Consider the following 20,729-nt stretch of genomic DNA (forward strand, 5'->3'; position numbering starts at 1 on the left):
CCCAATTGCTTGGAGAATGGCAGGCACTCGCTCAAGTGCTAGGGTCATGGTTTATCAGGTACAAGATAGTCCTATTATAGGTATTCAGAGTAGGATCTAACAACCCAAGGTAATCATGAACAGGAACCACCCATGGCCCTTTGAGAGCTTAGAAACACAAACCCTTGGAGAAGGATTGTCAATCGGTTTGGTAGCTCTCCCTGCAATCTGACGTATTTGCTGAACCCACATAGATCACTGGGACTGATTTAGGCTCTTCAGCTTTCCACAGTGATTCCTGGAACTGTTCTACGGTAGCTTTTCCTGGACAAGCCTGTGTGCAGCACCCCTGTCCCAGAGAACGTATGACTAGTTCATTCATCTTGGTTGAAGTGCCCAGAAATAGAATATTGTGCTTTAAATTCACAGCTGGCACTAATACCAGATGAATTTTCTGTGTGGACAGGCAAAAACCAAGAGCACCCTGGAAATGTTCATAGTCAGCTCATAGTGTCACGAAGGGGTAATAAGACACACCTCAGTTCAGGAACAAGACCCGAGGTATGAACATAGGTACAGACAGAAGTTAAAAGCGAGACATGCTTTCCTTCCTGTTGGCTAAACCAAGGGGCTGCAACTCCTATGGGAAGTGCTTAATGAGAAAGGAAAGTGTGACTGATATCTGAGTCTGTATTGAGCATATTTCATGAAAGCAGCACACTGAGAGATCCCTTCTGAGAAGTCGTGAAGTAGGATGACCCAAAGCCGGCTGGTTTGCAGGAGTGCACGGTGCATAACACAGTTGCTCACTCTCCGTTAGCTGGATGGAGGGAACATCTTAGTCACAGTTAAGGGAACCATTCACAGGGAGCTGAAACCTTTACCTCCTGTTGCAACAGAGGAGCTGTTGTTTTTTTCTTGTCCACCACTTATGTCACCACTTGTGCATGGCAGACAACTCTCCCCCACTTCCCAGCAAGCTTTCCATGTCATTGAATCACACCACTGATGTCCCTGCGGGGAGGTGCCCAAAAATTGGTATCTCACAGGGCGCATTGCAAATACCTTGGCTGAACAGCCACTGTAGAGCGAGTGAGTACATATTCATGAGGAGCTGGTATCTGGTTAATGCTGCTTTTTTTTAACTGAAACTGCAGCTCTTTATGAGAATCAGTAAGGGTCCTCCAGGGGCTTGACTCACTGGCCATGAGGTAAATGCCTTTCATCAGAGGCCAGATGAAAAGTTCTCTAAGATCAAAGGAGACTCACACCGATCCCAGTGGGTTTTTATTTGGGGGTTAAGGGTCTGGGGTTAAAATGTTAGCTCTGTTCATGAGCTAAGGGTGGGTCAGTTCTGTCAAAGTCCTCCTGGCAGCAGAGCTCTTGTATCCAAGGGTTTGAAAATTAAAGACCTCTGAATAAAAGGATTTAAACCCACATTTCCCATCCCATGTGATACTGCATAGCACGCTGGGGTCAGAAGAGATGATCTCATTCCCTCCTGCTGAAGCTGTTCCGCTTGACATAGATAAATTAAGTATTGATGCAAGTATTGATTACTGTTGTGTTACATATTGGAAAACTTACCCTCATCCTTTAGTGGACGTTTTTCCATCTCACTATAATTAGATGCCCAGGCGGATACTCTTCCCACTGAGGAAGCAAGGCTGTCTTGACTCAGGCTGCTGGGGTCAAGACTCAGGCTGCTGGGCAAGGCAGTAGCAGAAAGCACAATTGCGTTAGTATGCAGAGGGAGAACACTGCCCAGGACAAGAAGCACTGGCAGCGAGGTGCTGGGTTGTGTTTAGAGGCTGCATTTGAAGAGCACAGTGAGTGCAAGGGGGAGGAGATCCTCTGAGAGGGTTACTGTGCATGGGAGATCACTGGTTGGGACTGGGAAGATCACAAGTAGCATGTTTCTAAGGAAAAGGCTCCTCTGGCACTGTGACTCTGGGTGTGACTTTTCAACAGTGTTTATGAAGCCATTATATGAGGCCATATCTACAATGGGAGTATTTTACCAGCCTGGATTCAACAATACTGGCAAGGTACATGGTTTGTTCTGCACTTCGGGTCAACATAGTACAGCCGCATACATCTCTCTGGGCAAAGCGGAGCAAACTGTTCCAGTGAGTTGGTCACTGTGCTTTTGCTTAGGGAGTTTGCAGCTGTCTTGGTGAAGATTGCACCTCTTTATACCCTAGCTTTACCCAGCAGGACTGTAGGATAGACATGGTCTTCACGAATCACATCCTCTACCTGCGTGCCTTTTGAAAACACCTTAATGCTTCTACATTTTGGAAGCCCTTCATGTGGAGAATGCATACAAAGTGGAGTTAAAGAGTCCTACAAATACTAAAGCCCCCAAAACAGAGGAGGGCCAAACAGTTCCTCCCGCTATGTGGTTTGATCTATGTCCTTTTCAGATTTTGCTCTGAATCACAAGGTTAATATAGGTCTCATAGCACAGAGACGTTTTCAGTAGAAACTGAGTAGTTTCAGTTAAAGTGATGTACAAACACAGAAGCTTCATATCTATGAGGCAAAATTAAAAGGAAATGTGGTTTGGGTCAAAATACCTGATTTTGATAGATTTTTCAATGCAATTAAGGTACACCTACATGGGAGGTGAATCTGCCTGGACCACTTTCAAAGCCTAGCAGCCATCTGCCCTGTGGTTCTGACCTGGTGTCATTGATAATCTCTGGGCTGTTTGATATGGGTCACGGGGCTGTGTGCCAATGCCGTTCACTGGCATGGGGTGCATTCACTTCAGAAATAGGAAGTAAACAATAGGTCAGATAAGAACTGTCACATGTTATTCACAAACAGAGAAAAGAAAACTTAAATAAGCCTCTTTTTTTGTAACATAATGTAAGCTAAAGCTCTGCTTTCTGCCAATAAAGCATCCTTGAGTGTTTACTGGCTGTGAGGGAGACAGATGAAACATTTTGCAGTTTACCAGCCTGTCTGTAGGGTTAATATTTGCACATGGTGGAGCTTTTTTCTTTTTTTTTCCCTTTCCCGAAATCAACTGAGAAGTGCATGATTTCTCATTGCAAACATCACCGTCTTCTGCAATCCTGCCAGAATCAATAGATTCCAGCAATGTTGCTGATGGGGAGATGTGTTAGTGAAACAAACTCACTGCAGTCTGTTTTCAATGCTTTTGGCGTGTATGCTCTCATTGGAGAAGAGTGCAGGGAGGGATATGAAACAAAACCACAAAACTCATTTTATGTGACACCTTATCCCACCCAGAAGCAAAGAAGCACTTAAATCCTCCCAGTCGCTCTCTGAATGGTGCTACTGTCAACAGCTGAAAGCAACATTGCCTAAAGTGGCATTTATCTTTGGGGCTATCTATCAGATTCCTTTCTAATTTTGTTACATGCATACTTCTTGCTGTTTACGCCGTACATGGTTAAAGGGAATCTTTGTTAACTCTCCACAGGTTATGACAAGGTCAGGACTGAGCACTGTACATCCTTTCGCTTCCTAAATATCAGGCCTTTAATCCCAAAGGCACCGTCATGAAGGTGGAAATGCACTACAAGAATACCTTCTCTCCAGTCTGCCCGTAAGGTTACCTCTGCAGACAAAACCTGGCAGACACAAGGGAAGCCTTCTCTGGAAGACTGCCCTGAGGTCTGCAGCATAAGGATGAGTTTATGTGGGATTTCAGGCAGAAATGAGCCACTTTCTTCCTGCTATAGGTTTATGTTTAAAGAGCATCAAGAAGGGATTTATCCTTGTGCTGACCTATCCTGGATTTCTGAGACAGACAAAGCACTGGAGTGACCTGGATGGTTATCCTACCTCTGGCCAGGGCTGCACAAGGTGTCCTTGTCAACTCACAGCCCTGCTCCATTTCCCCAGGATGTACAGGGTTGTCTCTTTTGCTGGCCATTTTGAGAATGACCACACAGTACTTACACATAATTAATTTGCAGCCCGTTAAAACTAGAAGGCAAATCCTGCTGCCATTGGTTTGTCAGTGGACAAGTTTTGGCCTACCTATGGTGGCAGAGAGACGTGTTATCATTTAGGTGTTCGATAGTTTCTTGTCTCTGGCCCAACAGACAAAAATTAGGACTTTGATGAACAACATCAACCATTCCTAGTGCATTACAGGAATGTATTGGTGTGCCAAGGAGGCTGTGCCTCCCTTCCCTCCAGTGCCCCTAGGAGGAAAGCCCAAGTGCTATGCGGCGTCACAGCAGTAGCAGTAAGTTGCTTTAGAAGACAAGCCATCGTCTGCCACTGCTGTTTGAGAGGGACAGTCTCAGTATGCAGACCCACAGCCAGCCTGGGAAAGCACTTGGCAAAGATGGAGCAAGCCTACCCTTTATGCCAGCACACAGGGAGCCGAGTCTCTGTGGTCAGTTCACCCTCAGGAACTCCTTGTCCTCTGCCACTGAGAGGCAGAAAACTGAAGAACTGAGCAGGGAATCAGTTACACAAAGAAAAGCCATTCAAAGTTGAATGCTGTCCCAGGCTTCTTAACCATCTGATACACAGATGCATGGAGAACCCCTTCTGTAAAGATACCTCCATGCGTGCCCCACTCACCATGCAAAACCTCAGGCTACAATGAACTGTCAGAATAGGAGAACTGAGTCTAGATTTGGGGGCAAAAGTTTACTTATGATCCCCCATCTGAGGAGGCAGATGAATAACCCATGTTGACAAAAGATCTGCAGAAACAAATTAAGAGAAAAGGAAAACACCGTGGATGGTTGAAAGCCTGCATGTTCCTCAGCTATCCAAACTTCTCCATCTCCCTGAGGGACCATGAGAGCTTGATTGATTCCTCTGGCTGCAGGAGAGGAGGTGAGGGGGGAACAGCTTTAATACCTCTGACTCCAATAGGTGAGCAGTCATGGTTTGCATCTCATGAATTTCAGTAGGAGTCTGACAGAAACAGAAAGCTCTCTAGCTGTTTATGGTGCACAAACAGCTGCTCAAGAGGAGAAACATCTCTGCAACATATGAGTCTGTCATAAATGTCATCCCTAGATTTTCAGGAATTTCTGGTGGTATCCCTATAGAAATCCCTTCTATACCACAGCTGTCTGAGCCAGGCTGAGAGCAAACATACACCCTCTATCTCAGATGCCTGTAAATCTGATAGAGAAGGCAAAATTAACACCACGCTGACTGAATTAACTTCAGTGAAGTTACTTCTTTTGATATATGCCTGTGTGCCCAGGAGAAGAATCAAGATCTCTAAGCTCTATTTCACCATGTCTTGGTTTTGTAGCACTAAAGAAGATCAATGAATATGCACTAAACAAGGAACAAATGTATGTGAACAACTTCATGGATAAATGGTTAAATTCTTGTCTGTTTTACAGTGCTGTAAGTCTTATAGACAGCATGACCACTGGTGGCACCTCTCCAGCAGAGATTTGCTGGTCTGACAAATTTCATACTTACACCAAGGTAAGCTGGAGCAAAATATGGACAGCACAATCAAGCAAATGGCAAATGAGCTGAGACATCCCTGTTCCATAGCCACTTGCAAAGGATAACATTGCCAGCAATTCCATTTATTCACTCCTGTGCAGTAGGCACCAAAATCTTGTATGAGCCATTAAAATCTGTCAAGGGGCATTTAATGGGCACCAACAAAATGAGATGACTGCATTTAACAATTAGGAGAACTATTAATCCACATATGTCATGGGGAGGAATAGCAGCCTTTCTCCTACGTGAGCAGTCTCACAGAGTTTTTCTCAGCCCTTTGAAATGTTTATGTGCACACTGATGTGCCTATGTGGGTGTGTAATCGTGCCTCTGCGCAGAGTGGGACATACAGTGAGACACGTCTTCATTGAAGACAGGGTCACTTATAAAGGGATTGAGTTTTCTTTCTAATCTTTCACTGACCACAGCAAACATTTCAGGGCTGTGAGAACTTCCTTTGCTACTCGTGTGCCTGGTAAGGACAGTTCTGAATAGCAACCACAAGGGAGAATCGCTGTCACCAACAGGCTTGCCCCACCAGTGCTCCGTTCTCCTGCATAGTCTCTGCTATAGCACTTGTTGGCAACTGGCTTTTGCTACTTCATCCCCCAGGAAAGCCAAGGCAACATTTTACTGCAGAGCCCTAAGTGTGCCCGTGGGCAGCTGATGGAGACTTCTTTCTGATGGGAACTGGGAGTAGGATGGGTGAAAAAGCTGCACAGCCACGTGCTCAGGGCTTGCAGGAACGACAGTGGTGGGAATCAATAAACAGAACAGGAGGATGAATGCACATGTCCACGCTCCCTGGAAATCCCCAGGCTGCCAGTACAGCCTGCTTCGGGAAGAGTTAAAAGCAGAGCTCTGGAAAGTTTGGCCAGATGACTTCCTGATGGAGTTTATACAAGTATAGTGTGCACAAGGATGTATGTGCCTACGTGCCACTTCTCCCGGAGCAGCCTGAGCTGAGTAGAGGGATGAAAAAAAAAACCAAAACACATCACAGATGGGTTCAGGGTGGAAACAAGCGCCCTGTGCAGGGTCATCACACCCCTGTCACTGCAAACCTGCCGGACAAATCTGTGTGATGCCTCCTCTGCTATGTAGCCCCCTTGCCGCAGAGCAAGAGTGCAGAGGGCAGAGACAGGGGTGAGACAGGGCAAAAGGGAGGCAGAAGAGAACATGAGAACAAGGAATTTGCAGTATCCCAAACCAGCTGGCGATTGCTCAGCTCTCAGGACATCATCAGTATTTAGGGAGATAATGCACTCACTGGGATGGCCGGACAATACAGAGATGATGCAGAGGTGATGCCAGGGTGATGCCAGGGAGACTGCAGGTAGATTCCAGGTTGATGTTGGTGTGATGCCTGCAGGTACAGTCAGGAAGTATGATGGTATGCAGGTACATACACACGAGCTGGTGTCATAAGACCTAGCCTGGATAAAAATGTCAGTCAAACACTAGCAAAAGGTTGTTAGCATGGATTGTGCAAACCTGTGCAGGACTTTGGTACCTAAACTATCCCCTCTTCCCACTAGCTGTGCATGTGCTGTCTAGATGGCAAGTCCTCGGGGTTACCTTAATGCGCTCATTTGCATGTCTGACTATGGAGTTGTGATAGCCAGAGCTGCTAACCACAAGGAAAATGAGCTTGCATAGGCACAGGAACCTAGTTCTCACTACCACGATTTCTTCCAGGGAAGGACTTGCAAAGATGGCTAATGATGTCTTTAGCTTTCCTATAGCTGGCTATCCTGTACCCCTTTCAGCCTGGGCTGTTCCCTGGGAATTAGTTGTTGCACCCAAGTGGACAGTAGTTCATGCAGTGATTTACAGAATCACACAGAATCACAGAATCCTAAGGGTTGGAAGGGACCTCAAAAGATCATCTAGTCCAACCCTCCTGCAAGAGCAGGGTAACCTAGAGTACATCACACAGGAACTTGTCCAGGTGGGCCTTGAATATCTCCAACGTAGGAGACTCCACAACCCCCCTGGGCAACCAGTGCTCTGTCACTCTCACAGTAAAGAAATTTTTCCTGATGTTCACATGGAACCTCCTATGCTCCAGTTTACACCCACTGCCCCTTGTCCTATCACTGGACATCACTGACAAAAACCTAGCTCCATCATCCTGACACTCACCCTTTACATATTTGTAAACACTGATGAGGTCACCCCTCAGTCTCCTCTTCTCCAAGCTAAAGAGACCCAGCTCCCTCAGCCTCTCCTCATAAGGGACATGTTCCACTCCCTTAATCATCTTTGTGGCTCTGCACTGGACTCTTTCAAGCAATTTACAACAGACTTATCTTCTAACTCCTTACTCCAGCTTTGTTTTAGAGCTAAGACTTCAGTATTGTAGCTATATGGAAGTGGAGGCATCTCCTAAGAATTCTTTGGCGTGTGTAAGAGTAGAGGAATGCAGAACTGGCATGGGACCCAAAGCAACACCTGAGATTATCAGCCTCAACTGCCTTGAGACCGCGAGCCTTTACTACTATGCGTGGATCAGGGGCCCTTGCTGGCCTCTCAAAAGAGAGGAGCAGAGACAAGGAGGCAGGGAGAAATCAAGGAGTATGTAGAGTAGTGTAGACTGATAGACTGGCCTGCTCTAGACCAGTCAGTAAGGAGGCAAATTCCATATTACTCACATTTAGCAGTCGATCAACCTTACTCTCAATTACACCATTTCTCCAGAGTGCATTTGCCTCCTCCTCCTTCAAAGCAGGGTTAGAGGGCACCATCTATGAAAGGATTAAGCATCAGCCCCATTAGGGATGCTTAGTCAGTGAACCCGTGCTTCTCATTGCATGCTTTCAACCTGCTGTCATTTGATAATCTTGTGGAAGGGTTTACAAGTTTGTGCTGTCTCAGAAATCTCTGCCTGTTCATTGCAGCTGTACTCAGAGGGGATGCTCTGTGCGCAGTAAGTCTCTTAGTGAAACCATGACTAATTGCACCAAGAGGTCAAAAGGAAGGTCTTCTGAAGAGCTCTGTTGCAAACCCTGCCTGCATTCCCAGAGTCAAGCCAGGCTGCTTACAGATCCATCACCAGTAACTAAGAAGCTGCAGACAGAATTCACACAATGTGAAGCAAAAATAAAAATTAAAGAAAATTCTTTTCCCAGTAGTTGCGCCGACTTTGGAAAGTAAAAGTTGTAAATAGTAGAAACTTGCCATTTAAATAAAGTGAACATATTCACTGGTTTCTTTTCGATCAAAATACTAACACTGAATGCTATCATTTGAGCAACCAGATTCCAAAAGTAATGTTACTTTATTCAGCTGGATCTTATTTTATTTTTTTAAATTGAGCCCACAGCCTTATCTTTGACTGGAGCAACCACAAGTCTTAAATTCTGAAGTGTGATTCTCTAGAAGGCAGTTTTGACTTCTGACTTACTCCAACCCTTTCCTGGGTGTTCCCATCTTTACACTTCTATCAAAGATCTCTGCCATTTCCATCTCGTTTCTCTAATGCCCAAAGCAAAAGAAACTTGTTGTGTTACAGTCTGCAGTGCTAGTAGGAGAATTAGGAGGAAGATGTGTTACATTTTGCAGGGGTAGCAAGACACCTGCTACAGATGAGAAGTCATGGAGTTGATTTTTGCATCAGATTGCATCAGATTCAGAGCTGATTTTCTGCCTTTTGTCACCCTCCCCACAGATTAGCACAGGATCAAGCCAAGATAATTATGGTTATGATGAAATGCGATAGCAGAAAAGAAGCGATTTCATCTCAGTGCAAGCATTTCACACACTGGGTTGTCTCCCAGTTGAGCTGATGTGTTAAAGAACAGAGGTTGTTTACCTGTGTGTAACTTAATCTACTCTGGGTACACAGCCTGCATTGCATTGCAACCAGCAGTGTTCCCGCTCCCAGATTGCAGCCTGAAACACAAGTGGGGAGCAGAGAATGTGTTTCAGACTCCCTACCAGAATGACAGACACCTAATGCCAGCCACCACAGTAGTCTCCCTGTTTGGGTGGGAAGGACAGGCAGCATTAAACAATGAGCAGATTCATACCAGATTTATTCCAAACCCTAAGAATCAGATCCATCTTTCCTAAGAGACAAGCTCCTTTTCCAAAAAGAAGAGTGAATTAAGGTCAAATACTTTCAATCCTAAGCAACATAAAATGGAGAATAACAAAGTTTGGTTGGCATCCCGTGTGGTTTACCAGTGGTGCCTGGGTTAGCAGGAGGAATGCAGTGTTTGCCTGCACAATGCAAAGGCCAGCAAGCCCTGTTGCAACACCGCGTGGCAGCGGAATGACATCAGGTCACATTACATGGGAGTTTGCCACGCAGAAAAGGTCATACCCTGGGCTTCGACCCAGCCTGCCCCACTTGGAAAGCGCATTTCTACACCCAGGGCTGGCTGCCTTACTCTGGAAAATGCCTGCTTAAGCTCAGCTCAGGCTCTGGGCTGCAGGCAAATGCCACCTTGAGCCCCTGGCAGCAGCTGATCTCCAGCAGGAAAACTCTGAGTAAGCATAGGCAGAAGGGAAAAAATAAAGGAATTGAGAGGGAGGACTCGTTTCTTAGAAAGAAAAGGGGAACAGGTCACTGTGGGTCTGGCCAGCTGATACAGGGTGTTTCACAACCACCAGACCTATGTGAACTAAAGTGGGTGCCAAGGCCTGTCCAGAAATGAGCGTAACTCTCCTAGGACAGCCACAGCTAACAGCCTCCCTTGCAGCACAACTTCTCCTTCTCCTTCTTCCTTTTGGGGTATTTCCTGAGCTGCTGCAAGCTAAAGGTAGATGCACAGGGGATGGCAGATATCAGTAGTGCCTGGCAGTGCCCCCATGGATATAACCAGTCCTGTCTGTGTCCTCCCCACCTGCTACACATTGCTGTGTGTCACTGTGTTATAAACCAGCAAAGCTGTGCCCTTGCAGGCACCAGCTCTCTCTGACATGGCTCTGTGTCCCTTGCCCATCCATTAACCCCTTGCAACAGCAGTGAGGCTGGTTTCTGCCCAGTTCCATAACCCCTGGGGAATGGTGAGCAATGTGGCCCCCAAAGCTCTTCGGTTCACTCAACCATTAGTACCCAAAGGAGTGCACTCCCTCTGCCCCGCCTAATTTGTTAGCTTTGTACCACCAGAGTCTTACTAAGGGATAAGCTTTGGCTTATCCCCATTTATTAAAATGATTACCAGTTTGAATACTTGCAGACCTGCTGGTCTTGCTGATGCAGCAGGTTGGAAAGGGAAGCACATCCTGAATTCCCCTAGTTTTTGGGATGTACAACAGGGCTCGTATGGCTAGCAATGAGGTCTAGTACATCTAAGGAGTGGTGTGGTTCAGTGCTCAACCTGTAACACATAAAACCTGGCTTAAGGCAGATAAAGGAAATGTAGGCACTAAACCCCTCATGCTGCCTGTCTAAAACTGCCGCATGGCTTGTCTTTCAGACAAGGTGCAACACAGTCATTTGCATCTGTTAGTGAGGCAGAGGGAGGCCACCTGAGCGTCTCACAAGGGCATGTTTCTCACCCATTTGGCACCTGTGCAAAGGGTGATGCCCTGACAGAGTGACCAAGCCATCAAGGAGACACATTGTCATGTGGTCCGACCCTAAAATGAGATATTGGCTCTCTACATGCCACACAATCTAGCCTCTGCTTTCACACACTAGCACCTTCCACATCCCCTTTTGTCTTTCTTCGTACAACTGCTGTGGCAAGCACAGCATCCGCACCCCAGTATCCCAAATGCATCTGCCTTCCCTGTACTGGGCATTTAGACTAGGATACTTGGTTCAAAGCCTAGGCTGCTTGAATTGGGCTGCAGATGAGGTCCTGCCTCTGCTGAAGCCAATGGGCATTTAACTTTGGTTTCAACAGGGAGCTCATTTTTCCCTATACAGTGATGACTTGCTGCTTGGCAGCAACCCTGCAGGACATCAGGAAGAGCCTACATCCATTCTCATCCCCATCCTGCTCTGAGAAGCAACTTTTTCGTTCCTCAGTTTCCCCCTCTGTATCTCAAAGGAAGCCCAAGTTGAAAATGTACCTTCCCCTTCCTTACGAAGTTCTTTGATACAGAGATCTAAAATACAACATAAGAGCTAACACTGACCTTCACTTTCCTTTACTGTGTCCAGACCTATTTAATGCCTATTTATGGCAACCTGGTCATTAGCACTACAAGAACAAATTCAGCACAAAGAAAGCTTTAAACCACTGAAGTGGGGTGTGCCGGGCTGTCAGGACAGCTATTGTACAATACTTTCCTCCTTGCCCTATCAAAAGACAAAAGCTGCATTTGATGATTAAAGACACAGAGACCAGAAAAGCAACAAAAAAGGAATTCCTCTTGCAAGAAAGGAATTCCATATTTCCTAAACCGCACATTTCTCCTTTCCCCCATGCTGCTGCGCTTCACCACAAGGGGATCAGAGCAGGGCTCTTCCCCCATCTTCCAGTTCACCTCTTGCAGCCCCTCAAGTCAGTCCTGGGCTAAGCTATCCCAGTAGTGTTAAGAAAGCTTGTGATGTGTGGTTTGTTTTTTGTTTTTTTTTTTCTGTTTGGTTTTCAGATAAACAACGGAGCAGGCAGCTGATGTGGGATGTGGACAGTCTCTGTGTCAGGCAGGGAGCTGCTGCCACTTGCTGGCATCCTGTCATGTGGAAGTAAAAAGGTTTTTCCCTCTGCATTTCTTCCCATGGAAGGTTTCAAGGATGAAAATGCATTGAAAGGAGGTGATGCACCTTCTGCTGAGCCTGGCGTTAATTGTTCATTTATGTTTTCAGGTTCTCTCATGGCTCACTTAGCATCCAAGGGCCTTACTATTGCACATTTCCTTTTATTTTCTCTCCATCCCTCTTCCTGGAGCAGGACTGCTTAGTTCTAGCGCTAGAGCCAGGGGAAGACCAGACGCTTTTGCCTCACTGAAACTCAGAGACAATGAGAAGATCTGAGTTAACCAGATCCTTCATAACTCTCCCTCTGAACTAAAATCAGGCTGGAATGTGATATTCATGTTCAGATGTGCATCTGAACAACAGTGAGATTGCTTCAAAGAGAAGAAGTACCCTAAGAATCCTATTATGAAAACATAATGTCCTGGTGGGTTTAGTGGTAACAGTTTGATGTCCCTTGAAAACACATGCACAGGCTCCCACTGTATGTACATTATGTATTTATTTTGTCACTACATCATTTCTTGTCTTTCATTCAATTCCATTTCAAAATGTCCATCTGCATACACTGCCGGCAACACAGCAAAGCAACTCCAGTCTTGGTCTTAGTCATCAGTCCTAGGGATGTACTCACAACTCTGTATGAACAGTGCTGGGGAACACATGGGGTTAGTAGTATTTTCTAGCTTGGATATTACAGAAATGAAAATCCATACCCTCCTCAAAGAGTCATTAGGTTGGGCAAGTGGATGCAGAAAGGAAAATAAAAATGCAAAGTAAGACTAGATCTTACAAAAGAAGTACTTTATTTTGGGTATCACGCCCTGCAGATATTTGGAGGATGCTGTGCTGTCCCAACAGACATCTTATGGCACCCACATTTCCTGGGAGAAGAGGCTTAGAGTTTAGGCTTTTTTCAACCTAAACGATTCTATGATTTTATGGTTGACACAAATAAGCTGTAAGGAGGGGATTCATTCCTTCCAGAAAGAGCACGACAAAATGACTGGGGGACACCTTCCTGCTGAGGAGGTGAAACTCCTGTGGATCATGTAAGCACAAGGCATACCAGTCCCGAGAAAAATGATTGTTTTCTGACTGTTGGTTTAGCTAGAGATTAGATAAAGCTAAAATAATGCAGTTCAGTCATACTATCTAGGTTAAATTCTCAACACAAAGATAAAAATTATGACAGAAAGTTACAGACTTACTCCAGCAGAAGTCAAGGGAAGGGAGAGCATTTTAACCACTAACTCAAAGGGTCCTTTTTTACAAAACAAATCTGAATTGCAAGTTGATATCTGGTCCATGCTCACAACATTCTTTGCTTGACAGACCAAGAGTATCACCCTGGGAAAAGACCCAGAAACAATTTCTCAAGCATGTCCTTTTATGACCCCAAATATCTATTTTCTGTATTCATTTGCAAATATTCTGCAATGTGTTGGGGCTGGCCTTTTATCATTGGGGGAAAATATCAATCTGCTTACATATATGTTCACAGATCCACGATAATTTTGCAAATGACTTACCAGAAGCCTTCAGGGTCACAGTGACCCATAAATAGGTATTAATGGTAGCCTCATTCACAAAAATCTTATCAAACCCTGCTTACTTTCCAAGCAGATTCTGAGCAAATAAATTAATGCATCATGAGCCCTTTTTGACTTTCACCCAATTTACAAGCACAAAGCCATCTTCTGTGTCAGAGCAAATAATTCCTGTTTCGATTACAATGATCAACCAAGCTCCCAGTGAACCCAGAGTCTAATTCTTCCTGAAGCCTTCTTAGAAGTCAAAGTCCTGCCTGGTTATACCACTATAGCTACCCAAAACTTTTGCATGGTCAAGTGGCAGCCAAATGGAAAAGAAATGGACTCAAACCATGATGGTGATTGAGGGAGAGAATAATACTAAGCAGCAAGAATGACTGCCTCATGCTCCCCAAAACACCTCTGGAAACAGGATTAAATAATAAAAAAGTACCTTGAAGTCTGAAGCACCTCAAGACTGTGAACCAAAGTGGGCAACATGAGGGAGAGGAAGGGAGCTAGGTGATGGCAGAAGCAGTTTGTTGAGCCCTTCCCCAGAGAAAACAAAGCCCATAACCCAGGACTGAGGACAGCAAGGCAAAACGCAGCAGAAAGAAGATGAGCAAAAGGAGAGGCTGGGGCCAGCTGATGTCCAGAGCTATGGCCACAGTGTCAGTGGGAGTGAGGCCAAAATGCCATTAAAACTGCAGAAGTGCTGTCAAAACAGCATTCCCCTGTCTGAAATGCCATGAATCTGAGGGTCAGCTATAGGCCAGATACTGCAACTGAGTCAGGCGGCTCCAGGGACACATGTTCCATGTTCCAGCACATCCAGCAGATCTAACTTTGGCTACGCTTCCTATTATTGCACCCAGTGCTTTTGTCAAACCACCCAATGGGTCCACAGTGCTTTTCTGTGGGACAGCAGCATCACTGGAAGAGCATGGCTTGTGCAGCACAAGCCAGGGGACATGAGTTAGTACCTGGCAAACTACCCCTGCTCTAACTCTGCTGCATTTGTAGCCAAGGAGCCAAACATGTCCCTCCCAGCACAGCAAAGACAGGGCTCTCAAGGAAAAGGAGCATCTGAGAAGAGGAAGGCATTCAAATCGACCTGACAAGGCTGTCTATGCTGCCAGTGGAGTTGGCTAGGGGAGCAGAAAGGGTAAATGGGAAGAAATAATGATCAGTTAAAGTATTTGTAATACATGTGGAATAGAAGAAAATAGAAAGGGGATAAATTATAGCATGCTAAGATTGAAAACAGTAATTTCCACTTTCCCTTTATAACATACTTCCTCACACACACAACTTTCTGCCTGTTTTCCTACAGAAACAAAGCACTCCGATCCCCTTTCCTGCAACTTCAATAACGTTTGAACTTATTGGACAATTTTTATTAAATTTACTGAGAGGCAATGATATCAAAGATATTTCAATCCCATAAGAGTTCATTCCCAGGCAGAGAAAAGGATTTGTCTTATTTGAGAGACCAGTATAAACTCACTGTTTGCCAAGCAACAGAGACCTCAGGTGTGTACATGCTAATGGGTGAGGAAAAAAGAGGATGAGAGTGGTGTCCAAACACCAGTAACAGCTCTGGCCAAGCTCATATGATCTTAAACATTGAGGCCAGTCAAACACTAGACATGCTGTCTTGCTGGTAATGTGTTTGGGAGACATGCTACTTGCAATGGCACAAGACAAGCTCTCCTTTTGCTTGCTTGTGCATCACGAGTTTCAATTATGCCCTCAGGTAGGGTCAGCGCTTGTGCTGAGGTTGGGGGAGTGCTGCCCTAACCCCTAACACCCACCTGCAGGAACCTGCCTGCCCTTTCTCCCTGGGGGCAGAGCACTTTCCTGCTGCTGAAGAACAAATATGAAGCTCCCACCTTCAGGCCATTTGACATGGGTGCTCTCCTCCTGCTTTTTGGCTGTATATAGGCAGTGCTAAAAAACAGCCTGCATAAAGCACCAGAATAGGAACGGAAAACGTAACTGAATGATCATATGCCTGGTAGGAGGCCAAATGCTGACAGCGAAAAAGCCTATACAGGCTTGTTAACCTACTAAAATATCATAACTCTTTCTCCACCAGCACATTCATACATGACTTCTGCTACAACAGGTCAGCAAGGATTTATTTACCAGGTCTGTGGCACAAAGGGTAGGCAATGCTACTTGGATTCTGCTGGGAGGTTGGAGAAAAATAGTAAACAGCAGCAAACTGTTGTGCTGGTGGTGAGCATAAGTGCTTTTGTACTTCTCCTCTTGCTGATTTATAGCCTCCAATGGTGGTTATAAATCTTTTGCTGCCACTTGCAGTGGGTATTTACTAATTACAGCATCAGCACGTCTTGTACCAGCATGTGTGTCCTCGGGATAGCCTACCAAAGGAGCAGAAATAGTTTTGCAATGAAGGCAGGTTCAGGGAATGAATGTCTCAGCACTGATCTCTCCACTGCTCTGGCAGAAGGGCTTGGAAACTAAGGATCACAATACAGAGAACAAGGATGTTAATTCTGCCTAAATAACAGACTGCGTTTCCTCTACCCGGCTGTTCCGGGGAGCTAGTTACACAGATTCCCAAATCAAAGAAATACAAAACAGTCTGCAAACGATTGCAATGTTGGTGTGTTGGCAGTCCAAACCATGACATATGGTTCTCCAGTATGCCATCCGAGGGAACAGGCTCACAAGCAATGCTCATTACGCAAAATAATGTCATAAATAACAGAAAGCAGCTGATTTTAGAAATGTACTTGAGGTGTCCTCCCCACATAACCCCACAAGAAGGCAGTCAGTGTTTCACAGAGCTGCTGCCAGCCTGGTGATAGGCTCCCAAATGTACCTCCCTTGAGGGGGAAGGAAGGTGAATCATATCCAGGCAGGATCCCCGCTCAGTCAATACCCACACACAAACTTTGTGAAAACAGCACTAAAGTGTTGCAAAGTCAAGATTTCGGCACTAACGTTCACTGAGTGCACTCTGTGTGTGTGTGTGTGTGTCCCATCAGCCCTGTCTCAGAAGCACCCCACAGTGGTGTGCCAGCCTTCCTGTCACTCATCAGTGGGATTTGGACCCCGAAGTTCACCACCCGAACCCCCGTCATGGACCTTGTGGAGTAAGGGATGCCTGCATAGCCTGTCTGTAGGCCAGGACTGGAGAGCCATGAGATACAAATGCCCCAAGGACTTTCACATGCTTTTGCCCACAGCAGCTGCATGGAGGTTCAGTGGTCAGCAGTCCCAGTTGAGGTGAGCATCACTCCCGGTGGCACAGGGCTTGGGCCATTTCCCAAAAGTGAGAGTCTTTCTCTCTCCACCTCCTTCACACTGCCCTTGCCCCAGCTATTCCTCTTCCTCCACCCTGGTAGCACCCCACTTCATGCCTTTGAACCTGACCCATTGCCACCACCCCAGCTCTGGTCAGCTCCCCAGTTCATCCTCTGTCCCCCATGGGCACCTTGGCCCTAGCCCAGCCAGCACACCTAGCCTCGAGCAAAAACCCTGAGGACCACACCACTCCTCCCTGGCAAGTGCAGAAGTGAATTTCCCTGTGCAAAGGTTAAGGCTAGAGCTGATTTATTTTCCCCTTACCCTTGGGGCTACAAAGTTCACCTGCACAGAGCAGCATCCCCACACTGAGAGGCTCAGGGCATTGAGATTTTGGCCCTGAAGGCAGGTAACCCAGGCTCCCGGGCCTGCATCCTCAACCCATCCTTCTCCTGCCCCATCAGGACCCAGTTTATTATTCCAGGAAAGGCTAAAGGGGCACAGTGCCATCACACTTGTCTGCCCTGCTGCACACTGAAATCCCAAATTCTGGTGTGCTGATGACTTCAGGTTGCCTTCCTCTCACCCTGCCTGTGTCTGGCCTTCAAAAAGGCAAATAGAACATCAGTATCAGCACAGAGGAAAGCTCAGAGAAGCCACAGAAGCCTTGTGCCTCTTGGGAAGGAGACAGCAGATAAACAGGATTAGGGAATTTTGCATAGCTTAACCTGCCAGCTTCTGTAGAAAGGAAATGCAGGCAGTGACTGCATCCCTAATTCAGAGGAAAAGCTTTTGAAATGCCTGCCAGGTGAAACATGTTAAGATACAGGCTACTTTTCCTCTGTAAGAGGGTGCAGTGCAGGGAACATCCCTCCTCTGCAGAGCCCACCCTGCACCAGGCAGAGTTTGTGGTGCATAGCTGGACAGTGAGAGCCCTGGAGCCAGGTAAAGAAGGCCTGATCCTGAGCTACAGGCTCCAGCTACTGCTGGGATTCAAACAGGGAGATCAGCTGCAAGATACTCTGTTACAGACCAGACCAAAAGATGTCATCAAGAATTGGTTTCCCAGCAAAATCTGGATTTTTTTTTCTCACCTCTTTTTTCTTTTTTTTTTTTTAATTGTTGAAAAGAGCAGACCTGAAAGCTAAAATATCTGAAATGGGGTAGAAAAGCGTCGTATTTGGGATTTTCTCTGGAGAAAGCATTCAGCTTTTCAGATGAAAATGGCTAGTTTTCAGCTTTCCAACAGAAAGGCAGCTATCCCATGGGGAATACCAACATAGATCTGCCAGCTCTGACACCTAGTCTCACAGCAGCAGGCATGTTCTGCAGTAGTGAGGGCTTTGTCCTGCAGGAACATGATATTAGAGGAGCCACGCAGCATTACATAACTGTGCTCTAGGGAGTCTCGCACCCCTAGGAGAAGAAGACATGCCTGTCACTGTCTTCTGCTCTGGGACAAGGGGAGCTGCCAGCATCTCTCCCCTAAAGCAGAGTCCCCAGCATCCTCTCCCTGCACCTGGTCATGGCACCAGAGGACGAATGCTGATTTTTGAGTGAGCTCTGTGTGAGCAAGCACACAGTGAATCTCGCGAGGGCTCTGCTCATTAAACCCATGGGAAGCATACTGGGAGAAAGGGCAAAAGCACTGTAACACTAAATTGCTGCTGTGTGATCAGCTCCATGATGGTCCAGCCCAACTCGTACAGTGTCACCAGACTGCAGTGTTGGTAAATACTTGGTATTATCACTAACAGCTTTTAGCTAACACTGACCTCAGGTTTGGCTGGGGATGGTGCCTTGAAAGCACAGAGCCAGGTGTGGGCAGTTTAGTGGAGCTGGGGAGAGGGGGGAGAAGAAAATGAGAGCAGAAACCACCACAGTCTAAGCACTCCTTGTGGCACACCTGTAGGGTGCTTTGATAGGGACAAGGAGTCCCACTGAAACAACAGCAGCATCCATCATCCCAATGGATGAGAACAAACAGCTCTTCCCACTGCCTCTGCCACGAAGCAGAAATCTTGAGCGAAAAGCTGGGGTAAGCACATGGGGACAGAAACCGGCACGAAAAGATGGAGCTGTTTGGGAGCATGGCAAAGCCCAACCCTGAGGTAGGACTGATCCATCTCTTGGAAACACGGAGGAAGGGGTGCACACACAGCAGGTCTGCAGCAGTGTGCAGATCCCCTGGGTGGGAATAAGGCCACAAGTGCAGGGGGTGGTGGTGTAAGGTGGTGATTTCCTGAGTGCCCAGGGTACTCATATAGGTTTTGGCCATGTCTCTTAAATGAGGGGAGCAGAGCAGCCCTCGGGCAGCTGTGAGGACAGAGCAAGGCTGGTGTTCCTCAGCAAGGAGATCCAGTTCAGGGCAGCTGGTCCCATCTTTGCAAGAGGGCTGAGTCTGCAGGTCTTGCATCTGCAGAGCCAAATCAGACTCCAGCACACACAGACACACAAGAAGCTGGGCTCCTGGAATAGGTAGTACTAACCACGTCCAGCTAAAATGAAGAAACTCAAAGTTTTTAGTTGGTTCGTTATTTCTTTGCAGGTAGTGATTCAGAAAAGCCTTTTTTCAAAGTTGGTCTGGACAGCCTTTTGTTAAAACTTACTTTTCCCCTGCACAAGTGGCACCCATCGCTAGCGAGTTATATGAGCGAAGAATTAAGTGAGGAATCACGTCCATTTTCCTGCAAATAATTTGAATTTTTCTCTCTTTCACATTGTATGATATTTGTTCTATCCCTCAGGGTACTCTTGTCCTTGGATGAGAATTTAGTGTTGCTCTTAAATCCTGCTTGGATGGGCTTCCAGCAAGCCCCAGACAGATGAAAGCTTGGTTGCACAGCATGTGAGATGAGATCATCTGTTTCATGGCTCATGGAGTAGGCATGCAGAGAAGCTGCTTCTTCAGACGTGTGGAGGGCAGGTTTCTGAAGCAGCCACCCTCTCCCTTCTCTCCTGGTCCTGGGGTTCTGCAGGTAACCTGCTTTGTTGGCCCACTCCACAGGGCCCTGTGTCCAGCCACATCAGCCATCTGGATGGCCCAGCCATCGCAGTGTGTCCAGGTAGGCCCTGTTGAGCCAGCAGGACAATGCTGAATCAGGAGCGGCTGCAGCACCTAGAGGCAATGCCCATGGCTGGGAGAAAGGTGGAAGACCTGGGGCGGAGGAAGGGATGGTGGTCCTGACAATGCAGTTAGATGACATTCCTATGGAGATCCTGGCAGCAGCCACACTCGCTAGCAGGACAGAGGATGGCTATGCTGGTCGGCAAGATGGGCTTTGTCCTGTGCTGTCCTGAGCGCCAAAGCAGTTGGATGCTAAATGTTCATAAACGTTGGACCTGAAGCTTTACCCTGGATCGTGCCCTACGACTAAACTGAACTCCCTCTCTGAGACTTTCTCTCTCATGTATACTGCATATCAAGTTATATCTACGAAGAGATTGCTTAGGCCATTAGAGACAAGCAAGAGAAGCTGTAAGTAAAGAAAATTTGTCAGAGAAAAGTTAAATATCATCTAACCCCTAGCAGCCTGAAGTAATAGCTGAGCTGCTATAAAAGGTGAAATTAAACAAGTCAATCTGTAAAGCTGTGCCATTTTATGCCAGATAAAGGAGCTAGCTTCTCATCTGCTGGACTGTTTCATCATTTGCTTTTCCAAGAATCTATCTGTCTGCTAGTAATGATGTCAAATAAATCTTCACTAAAATGTAAAAATGTTTATGATTATACTTACTGACCCGTTCCTTTATTAAATGAGGACAATAGGATGATGCCCTGATATTTGCTAATGGGCTACTCCCATCTAACCTTTTCT

The 20,729-nt window shown here is 46.3% G+C and overlaps 1 long non-coding RNA gene across 1 annotated transcript; it reads left to right on the top strand.

Annotated features, from left to right (window-relative positions):
- Window positions 1-958: 958 nt before the first annotated feature.
- On the top strand, window positions 959-8,542 carry LOC130596980 (uncharacterized). Its single transcript, XR_008971659.1, has 3 exons — window positions 959-1,075; window positions 5,337-5,424; window positions 8,349-8,542. It is a non-coding gene; the product is annotated as an uncharacterized LOC130596980 (long non-coding RNA).
- Window positions 8,543-20,729: the final 12,187 nt, after the last annotated feature.

This window comes from Pezoporus wallicus, unplaced genomic scaffold, assembly GCF_028554395.1.
Source record: "Pezoporus wallicus isolate ANWC-B61680 ecotype Strahan unplaced genomic scaffold, APGP_CSIRO_Pwel_v1 contig_1739, whole genome shotgun sequence".
Classification (NCBI taxonomy): domain Eukaryota; kingdom Metazoa; phylum Chordata; class Aves; order Psittaciformes; family Psittacidae; genus Pezoporus; species Pezoporus wallicus.